The sequence below is a fragment of the Humulus lupulus genome, chromosome 2 (assembly GCF_963169125.1).
Source record: "Humulus lupulus chromosome 2, drHumLupu1.1, whole genome shotgun sequence".
Taxonomy (NCBI): domain Eukaryota; kingdom Viridiplantae; phylum Streptophyta; class Magnoliopsida; order Rosales; family Cannabaceae; genus Humulus; species Humulus lupulus.
Genome location: NC_084794.1, coordinates 289,336,571 through 289,347,624, shown reverse-complemented (window position 1 = coordinate 289,347,624; position 11,054 = coordinate 289,336,571).

Genomic DNA, 11,054 nt, shown 5'->3' with positions numbered 1-11,054 from the left:
CCGTTAGGAATTCAAGCTAGGAATTTAAGCGGGGTGGGGCCGCCCCGCTTCAATTTTTTTTTTTCTATACTGTAACTCAATTCTCTTATGCTATTTATATACATAGTATGTAAAATTGACATTTTATATGTGGTTTAGAATATTTTTAATTGTATATAGATTAGAAAGAATTATAAATATTCAAAAATATGTTTTATATGATTCATCTTTATTCTTATATTTATTTTGTAAATTTTAAAATAAAAAAATATATAATATAATATAATATTTGATGATGTAGTTGATACCAAGTGTAAAATATAAAGATTACAATAAAAAATAATATTTAGGTTTAGGGAAAATTCTAAAATTATAATTTAATGTTTATAAAAAAAAATAGTTAAATTAGGCAAATAGGGCAGGGCACACCTGCCCGATTAAGTCGGGGAGGGGCAAAATGTTTGCGGGGCGGGGCAAACCCGCCCCATTTACATGCCTACCCGTCGAGAATGGTATTGATCAATATTCTTTAGCAAGATTGGAGCTCTCATGGTATTGGCCTGAGAGGTAGCTACACCGGTAGCCCCTCCTCCCTTTTTCGTTTATAGAAAAATAAATTAGTTATTTATTTAGTATTAATATTTTTTGAGGAAATAAGTTAGATAAAAATATATATAATTTTGTATATTTATTTATCCTAGGTACAAGCAACGTACAATGCATCTTAGTTTAGTTTTACTTAGAAAATTTATTAATTATTTTTATTAAGTTTTTATGATAGCCATAATATAAATTTTAAATAAATAAATAATATTATACATAAAATAATGACATAAACATATTAAAAGAAAAATTAAACCAAAATATTTTTTATGGTTTTCTTTTTTAAAAAATAATACGATAACATTTTAGATCACAAACTACCATATTTAAAGTACAAAACATTCATGATAATATTATTCAAATCACACATCAATGATTGGAGAATAAACTTATCTATTCTTTATAGAAAATAAATGTTATTCTAATTTCTTATTTAGTTACACAATCATACTTTTGGGCCCAAGATATTCGGCCTAAAGTTCTTTCCTCATTTGCCGAATATTCAAAACGAATCATTTTGATTTGCAGAAGCTCTGAAGACAGAAGCTATAGGTCAGAAGCGATCTGCACCTCTGACTTCCGAGTATTTAATTTAAAATCAACACATTTTGGAGGGAAATTCAGTTATGTTTCCCCCGCCAATCAAGGGTTCGGTTGAACCAACTAAACACTTCACATTTTTGTTCTATAAATATGGGATTCTTATTCAAACAATGGGATCGAAGAAATTTCTGACTTAGGCATCGGAGTGTCTTTCTTGTAGGTATCCTCGACGGATCAAAGGCGTTCTTCACCACCGGAGCAGGATCGGAGCACCATCTATTGTCGGCTCATACCTCCAATTATGGAAAGACACATTTGTTGCATCAACAATTGGCTCCGTTTGTGGGAACAATGTTTCTATCTTAGCCACATCATTGAATCAAGAAATCAAAGAACTTTTCTTTCGCAACTAAGACACTCTCGAACCTTGGAGCCATGCCACCAAAGGGCAACGGAGTGTCGAGTCCCGTCACCCAGGTCGTCCCACCAGCGGACGTAAGCGACCAAGTCGACAGAATGTGTCGCCTACTGGAGACCAGCTAGCAGAGATTTGACGAAGCCATTAAAGCACTAACCGAAGCTCAGGCTAGGCTCGAAGCTGAGAACGCTAAGTTGTGCAAATCCATCGAAGCTACGCGCAACACCCAAGGCAACGACAATCTCGACCTTGGTAGACCCGAAGTTCCAGTCGACCGCATCAATTCCCCTCAAAGAAAAACACGCCTCGGCAGAGAGGATCCCATGGTCCCCCACCGCCCTCCCCAACCCATCTTCATCAAGGGGTCGAAGAAAGACGAGCGACACACTGTGACACACATGTGCGAACCGAAGCAGAGCCCATCAGGTCGACTCAGCCAGCCGTTGAGATCGGGCCCCAACAGACCACACAACAGGCCACGCATGACTCACCAGCTGAGGACCGTACCCCCTCCATCCGATTCTTAGACAATTGGAAAGAAGAGATGATGCAGAAGTTCTCAGACGGGAGGTCCGTTCACGCAACCGAGCACATGGATCGGGTATCAAGAACCATTGAGAAGTCTCCCTTCTCAGAGTGGATTCAGAATGAGCCCAAACCGCGAGACTTCGTAATCCCTTCTCTACCTGCGTTTAATGGAAAGGGAGACCCGTTAAACCACCTGTTTCAATTCCAGCAGAAGATGGCCCTAGAAGCCAACAACGAAGCCATACAATGCAAGGTCTTTTCCACGACTTTCTCTGGGCTGGCTCTGCTGTGGTTTAGGAAATTGAAGCCTGGTTCCGTCAACAGTTTTGGAGACCTTCGACGAGCTTTTCTCCAACAGTACAGTGCAAACCGTGAGGCACCAAGAACAATGGCAGACTTCTATCGGATCGAGCAAGGGGAAAATGAACATCCAAAGTCGTATCTACAGTGTTTCATTGACCTCGTGCATCAGATCCGCGACGTCGACCCAGTTACCGCGGCCAATCTCTGCATCAAAAGCTTGCAGGTGGGATCTCTCTTGCACGAAAATCTCACCATGACACCGCCTTATGACATGGCTAAGATCCAGATCCGTGCCGAGGGCGTCTTTAGAGTCCTAGAATTTTGAGAGCGTGCGCAGAAGAAATCCGCACTTATTTCTGCTCCACTAGCGAATAATCCTCCTCTCCCGCCTGTGAGGAATGACAAGCGGAAGAGGCAACAAACGGACCACGCAAAGGAAGGGAAGAGGCCAAGAAAAAATCGAGAGTCACCACGACACCCCTCCTTTGAATACACCGTCCCACAGGAAGTCATTTATGAAGAGAATAAAGACAGACCCATCTGGCGTGAGTCGTACAAGATTACCACTCCTCCTGACAGAAGAGATAAAAACAGATACTGCCTCTTCCACAAAGATCACGGCCATACAGTTGCTGAATGCCACAACCTCCACAATCAGATCCAGGCCCTCATGAGAAGTGGACGGCTAACCCAGTACATTAAAGAGGCAGGCAGACCCGGCACCTCACAGCCTAACCCTGCTTCGAATCCAGTACACACTAACTGGTTTGGCAATCCAAGGTTGGGAGGAACTTTTCCCGCAGTCGCACCCACATCCTGTACAACGGGTGCCTCTGTCGGAGTACGAGCCTACCCAAGCAAGCCTTCACACATAATCCTCGGTATGGGTGCACTAGAAAGACGTCTGCCTCATGGCTCTACCTTCCTCGGCTCTGCCTCGATGCCCAACCCCGCATGTTGTCTTCAGCGTCTGGGCTAAACCGCCTCGCCCCCTCTGGCAAATGGTAAAGCATCAGCCATGCTTTTTCATACACCCGAGGGGCCGATCCTGTTCCAATAAGACACCAACACGACTCTCTAGACATAAGAAAGTTTAACATGAAACAATAACGTGGGCTTCACAAAGTACAATACTCTCAGTGATACAATCCGGTTCGACAGATGTTAAGCACGGGCATACCTATATACTCGACTCTTTTAATGATCAACACACGAAAATGATGTAAAATTTGTAGTTCAGGCAATCAGAAGACCACAGATAATCAAAAATGGCAATTGATCAAAAGCTGTTATTTATAAATTATATTACATTAATAACGATTTTAGTTACATATAACATATTGTTTTATCTACTATATACAAGTATTCTCTTGGTAATATCTAATCTCATTCAATACGACGCATGTACTCTGCCATCGCACTCTCTAGCTTCGGATGGCCCAATCCATAGCGCTCACACGATATGTAATACGGAATACCACTTCTTATTAATTCCCCCAGCGCCCACGTTGAGTATAACCACTGTGGGTTATCGAAGATTCGCCTAAAAAAAGGCACCTTCATCCAATCACGATGCTCACCTGCAACAACAATATCATCAACACCAACCAAACACCACAACACTAAGCTAAATTGCTCACACAACACTTAACTAGACATTCTCTCCCACCATCTGTACAGGTTTTTACTATATCTCACACGCAATGGCCTAAAGGGTCTATGAAGCCTCTTATCCGAATACACCATCTGACTCTCACCTGCTGCAATACCTTCAATTAAGTACATAACAGAGAAAAACACATCCACTAACACACCAAACAACCAACGTGAACAAAACTCAACTTGTATTGATAATTTGTACCATTACATCTACAATTGTCTACATATTAACGGCCAAAAAGACCAAAGAATGCATATACAAGCATCAATACAAAATAGAAAATAACAAAACCAAAAAGAAGAGATAATGTGTCGTTCATTCTATGGCACCTCTTTCGCCATCTGGTTTGACTTATGCAACTGAAGCAGGTTCTGTCACCTTCTGTTTAGAAGTCTCAGCCACGTCACCTTCTTCTACTGCTTCTCCATTAGCATTCTAAATCGACCCCAGTGCGTCTCCTTTCAACTTCAGCTTCTCCAGATGATGCGCTGGGTAGGTGATCTGCAGATCCCCAAGCTCATTCAGATACTCGTCGACGTTGTAATCTCCAACTTTCACGTCGATGCTTTTACAGTACATCTCGAGCTTAGCCCATTTCTCCTCCGGGGTCTGCTTCTTATTACGCAGTGCCAGATCAAGGTATTTCGCAGTGTCCACCTCAACCATCCTCACAAACTTCCGTTCGGTGATCTCACAATCTCGGATATGCTGCCTCGTGGCTTCCACTGCCGCCTCTTCTGCCCTCTGCAAAATAAATCAATCTTGTCATCAACACATGCAACACATTACTTACCAATACACCAATGAATACAGGAAGAACACATACCTCATCCATCTCCTTCAATTGCCTCTCGGTTTTTAAAACCACCTCCTCTTTTTCCTTCAACCTCTTCTCTAACTAGAGTTCCACCTCTAGCTTCTGCTGCTTGGCGTCTGCAACGCTCATTTCCAGCATCTCTAACTTTCGTTGCAGCTCTTTCTTTTCTTTCTCCAAAATCTCTTTATCTGTTTGCAACGACACTACATCCTCTTGCAGGTCATTTATCATGTTGTCAAGCTTTTCCATCTGGGCTTCGTGATGAATGCAGACTTGGTTCTTCTCCATCCATTTATTGGTCATTGCCAACAGATCAGCTTTCAGTTTGTCTCGTTCCACCTCGACTCCAACAGTACCTACTAGCTTCTCCTCTATGGCAGCAACCTTCTCTTTAGCCTCTGCCAGTTGCGTTTCTAACTTTTTGATGGCTTCCACAAGCACATTTCGGTTTGCTTCGGCCATCTTTCTCCCTGCCCGCTCCTCTTCAAGCTTAACCGCCTACTCCGCCAGCTTAAAGCTGTTCTGCACAGCCGCTGCGTACTCCCGTCTCGCAGCAGAAGCACATACGTAGCTTTACAAAACATCAATTACACTTATCACCAATCACACTACATACATATCACATGATACTCACTCTATTTTATAATAACGAATCATGCTAGTTTTCAACCAACTTACCATCCATATATGGTCTGACACTTGTTGCAGCAAGTCCTCTTGCCCACTCAATGACCCAATATCTTCTGCAGGAAGATGAGGTCTGCTTATGCGTAGCATCTCCTCCATCACCTCTGTAGACACAGAAGGTCCATATTCGGGCACATCTCCCGTTCTGTCATTTGCTTCTCTCCCTGCTAACGCAGTAACAGAAGCAACGGGGGCAACTGGCTCCCCACCTTCTGATAACGTTGACACCATGACACTGTCAGATGTTAACGCAATTTTTCCCACTCCAGAAAGATATGGCATGGTAGGGCGTACAAGTAACCCATCTCCAACGTCTTCGCCCAAGTCACTCGGTAGATACACTGGCGTCTGCACTGCAGAGGGCGTTAGTTGCTCCAGAAAAGCACTAGGAGACTCAAAAGTATTGGTGCCCTTTGGGGATTCAACGATGACCTCTATTGGGTGGGAGTCAGAAGCCACAGTTGATGTTGTGAAAATGTCAACACTTAAAGTATGAACACCTGTGACTTCGGCAGTCCCCGATTTTTGACATATGGGGAGAGTCTCAGAAGGGACAGCCAGACCTGCCTCAACTGACTGAGAAGGATTGTTCACGAATTCAAAACCCCCTCCGAAGGCATCCTCCAAAAGTCAGTTCTTACGGGAGGCAGAAGTAGGGCGTCTCCCCTCTGATCCATGCTTACGACCAGCATCAGAACCCCCAGCTAAAGCAGAAGCAGAGGGTAACACCTCTGACGACTTCATGCAGACGCTAGGAGACTTCGCCTCGACTGGTGGACCATCTTGCACACCATCTACGGTCGCCACTTTTGACGGATTGGCCAATGTAGAAGGTACAGCCGCAGTGTGCGCCGCCCCTTCTGGACCTACCTTCAAGAAGGATCCAGCTGCATGTGAAGAAGAAGATGATGGAGGTAAAGAGCCAACGGGGGCAGACCCTTGAGGCTTCTTGCACAACGATAGAGCCTACCCGGTTGGTAACTTCCCTGGAGTAAGCTTGGGGATCGCTAGAGGAGAACCCTTAGCAGCATAAGCAGATCCCCTTGGGATCTGAAGTGTAACGCCCTGGCTACCCCAGAACAGTTACGGTGAACGGTGGACCGGAAATTTGACTCACTACCTGAGTCCTTTGGTTAAAAACGTGCTCTAAGTGTAATTAACAGGTTAAGGTATAAAACCAATAAAAAGGAAATGGAGATTTTATTACAAACTGCTCTGCAGAGCTAAACAAAACGTTTACAAGCTGTTCTCAGTACAAAATGGTCACTACTGTTGTAAAGTTACAATCCCGCCGACCTAAGCGGCAAAAATAGGGTAAACCCCCTAGTTCCTCTGAGAACACCTTGACCGTGGTGGTCAAGCGGCTGCATATGTACACACCACCACATCAGCTCTCCACTCAAGGCTAGGTGAGCTTTTCTTTCCCTTTACCTGCACCACATAGCACCCATGAGCCAAGGCCCAGCAAGAAAACATAACACTTGATATAAACATTATCAAATGATTATCATTATAATCACACTAAGCATAAAGCAATCAAACAAATGAGTAAACACCACATGAGGTCTTGATAAACCACACTGAGTGACTGACAAGCAAGTCACTAATTCAAGTGGGAGAGTGGCTGCTGAGTAAGCCACTAGCCTCCAAGCGCTTATTTCATTCATTGACCCTCGGGGTCGGTCTGGCATTAATGCTCTCTGAGCCATTCAATACTGATAATTGATTTGATCAAATCTCGTTGGCTTGCGTGACACACGCTAAGGCCGTCCTGACTAATAAGTCAGCTCAACATGATCAGTGCCCAGTACCACCGCCGAACCTGACTAATAAGTCACAGCTTCACAGTTGATACTAGCACCCTTGCCAAACCTGACTAATAAGTCAGTACCATGCACAAATGAGCAACATATGCTAAACATTCTATATTCAGTCCATGTCCATATTCTCACAATCAACATGCTTCGTGAATGTCCACGCATGTCATGTTTGGGGTGCAGTTTTCTTACCTTTGGTTCGAGCAAGAATGAATAAAAGAACAACCCTGAGAACGATCGACTTTCTGGTCCTTTAGCGGTTACCTGGTCATAACCAAATCATGGGATTCCATCAATAAAATGAATAACAAAAGGTTCCCAACCAAAACCTAACCTCCGGGACCTCAAACACTACTCAACCGGGTAGTAGGTTCAATCCCGAGGCCTTAGGCTTGCATCCTCGAGCCAAAAAGCTAATTCTGGCCAAAAATGCCTTAAGGGCCGCGGCCCTCCTTGGCCATGCCGCGGCCCGCCCCTCAAACAGAGGCGCCTAAACTCAGCACACCCCAAGGGTCGCGGCTCACCCTGACCATGCCGCGGCGCAACGCCCAGTTCAGCCAAAACCCCTGTTTTTCTTCTCCTACGATTTCTCTTGGAACCAGCCCTTCAAACCCAATTTAAATACCACCTAAACCTCTTTCAAATACCCATTTAAACCTCCAAACATCACCCTTAACTATCCCTCAACATAACCCAAGTAAAACACCTCAAGAACTCCCCTTAATTCCAACTTTCCATACCAAAATCTAAAGCTGAAAACTTTGAACGAAAACAAAGCAAAACCAGTAAAACAATGGATAAAACTCACCTCAAATTCGAAACCAAACCCTCTTCAATGGCTGAACCAAGTCTATAACTTAAGCCCCTTGATTTCCTAGCTTAGTTCCACCCCTTGAGCTCAAAATCTCCAAAGAAGAAACAAGGAAAATGAAGGTACGGGAAGGAGAAGAAGAGAACTCTATTTTGGGTTCTATTTCACAGCCATCCATACATCATATATATCCAAATACCAAAAGACCATTATACCCCTAAGCATAATAAAGCTTCTAAAACCACTCAAGGGCAATTTTGACACTTTCCACCTACACCGTTAATGATAATTAACGCTTCCCAATTCCCGCTAATCTCAATATCCTCAAACACCAATATTTTACATCCCGTTACCCTTTAATGCCCGGTAACACTCTAATCATTAAAACACCCCGAGACTCACCCCGAGCCCCGAGCTTAAGCCCGTTATGACCAAACCGATATTTTATATTCCTTGACCGTCTCATGCCAAATGGCTCGAACAAACCCACATCATAATGTGGTCTCAAATTATATCACCAACATGCAAGCAAATAATCAATTTACCCTTAACGGGCCAAATTACCATCACACCCCTGTATAAAGAAATATGGACTCACATGCATGCATTTCACATCATATCATAATATAATCAACATATACATGCATTTTATCAATTAATAACATAATTAAGCAAGTACGGCCCTCCCGGCCTACTGTTCACGCCGTTAAATACATCGGAGAATTTGGGGCATTACAACTATCCCCTCCTTACTGAAATTTCGTCCCCGAAATTTACCTGAACAGCTCGGGATACTGACTCTGCATATCTGATTCCAGCTCCCAGGTCGCCTCCTCGACCTTGCTGTTCCTCCACAATACCTTAACCAAAGGTATTGTCTTATTCCTGAGGACATTGTCCTTTCTGTCAAGTATCTGAACTGGCTGCTCCTCAAAGGAGAGATCTGGTTCAAGCTCCAGATCTTCATAACTCAGAATATGGCCCTCATCAGATACATACCTCCGAAGAGCAGATACATGGAACACATTATGCACGGCAGACAACGCCGGAGGCAAAGCCAATCTGTAAGCCACCTGACCTATCCTCTCCAGGATCTCAAATGGACCTACAAATCTGGGACTCAGTTTGCCTTTCTTCCCAAACCTTCTCACCCCTTTCCATGGCGAGACTCTGAGGAAAACATAGTCTCCTACCTGGAACTCCACGTTCCTGCGCTTGGGATCAGCATAGCTCTTCTGTCTACTCTGAGAGGCAAGCATTCTAGCTCTAATCTTCTCTATAGCCTCACTGGTCCTCTGTACCGCGTCAGGACCTAAGTACCTCCTTTCTCCTGTCTCTTCCCAATGAATGGGAGATCTGCACTTCCTACCATATAGCATCTCATAAGGTGCTACTCCAATGGTAGACTGGTAACTGTTGTTGTAGGAGAATTCTATCAATGGCAGATACTTACTCCAAGAACCACCGAAATCCAGTACACATGCTCTCAGCATGTCCTCCAAAATCTGGATTGTCCTCTCAGATTGCCCATCTGTCTGAGGATGATAAGCTGTACTGAACTTCAACTTTGTCCCCATGGCTTTCTGCAAACTCCCCCAAAACTTGGAAGTAAAAGTGGGGTCCCGATCTGACACGATCGACCTAAGTGCACCATGGAGCCGCACGATCTCTCTCACATAGAGATCTGCATACTGATCAACTGTATATGTAGTCCTCACTGGCAAGAAGTGAGCTGACTTGGTATAGCGATCCACTATCACCCAAACGGAATCATGCTGACCAGTAGTCCTGGGTAAGCCCACCATAAAATCCATTGTGATGTCTTCCCACTTCCACTCTGGAATATCCAGAGGCTGCAGTGACCCTGCCGGCCTCTGATGCTCAGCCTTGACTTGTTGACATGTCAAGCACTTAGCCACATACTCTACTACATCTCTCTTCATCCTCGGCCACCAATATAACGATCTCACATCCTGATACATCTTCGTGGTGCCTGGATGCAAAGAGTAAGGTGTAGTATGAGATTCATCTAGAATCTCTCGCCTCAATGCAGTGTCTAACGAAACACATATCCGCCCCTTGTATCTCAACAAGCCTACCTCAGACACTGTATAATCCCTGGATGCTCCAGCCAAAACATCTTCCCTGATCTTAATCAGCTGAGGATCACTCAACTGACCCTCTTTGATTCTCTCCAACAATGTAGACTGTAGCGTAATGTTAGCCAACTGGCCCACCAGCAATTCTATACCAGCTCTGGTCATATCATCTGCTAACTCTCTAGCTATCAGCCTCATACCATGAAGCTGCCCCGGACCCTTCCGGCTCAAAGCATCAGCTACCACGTTGGCTTTACCTGGGTGATACAAGATCTCACAATCATAGTCTTTCACTAACTCCAGCCAACGCCTTTGCCTCATATTCAGGTCTTTCTGGGTGAAGAAGTACTTCGGGCTCTTGTGGTCTGTATAGATCTCACATTTCTCTCCATAGAGATAGTGCCTCCATATCTTTAAAGAAAAAACCACCGCTGCCAACTCCAGATCATGAGTAGGATATCTCTTTTCATACTCCTTCAGCTGACAAGAAGCATAGGCAATAACCCTCTCTGATTGCATCAAAACACAGCCCAAACCCTGATGAGAACCATCACAGTAAATCACAAACTTCTCCTGGTCTGTCGGAAGACTCAGAATCGGAGCTGTAATCAACCTCTGCTTCAGTTCCTGGAAGCTGTTCTCACACCTATCTGACCACACAAACTTCTGGCTCTTGCGTGTCAGCTCAGTCAAAACACTTGCAATCTTCGAGAACCCTTCCACGAACCGCCTGTAATAACCTACAAATCCAAGGAAACTTCGAACCTCAGAAGCATTCTTTGGCCTTGG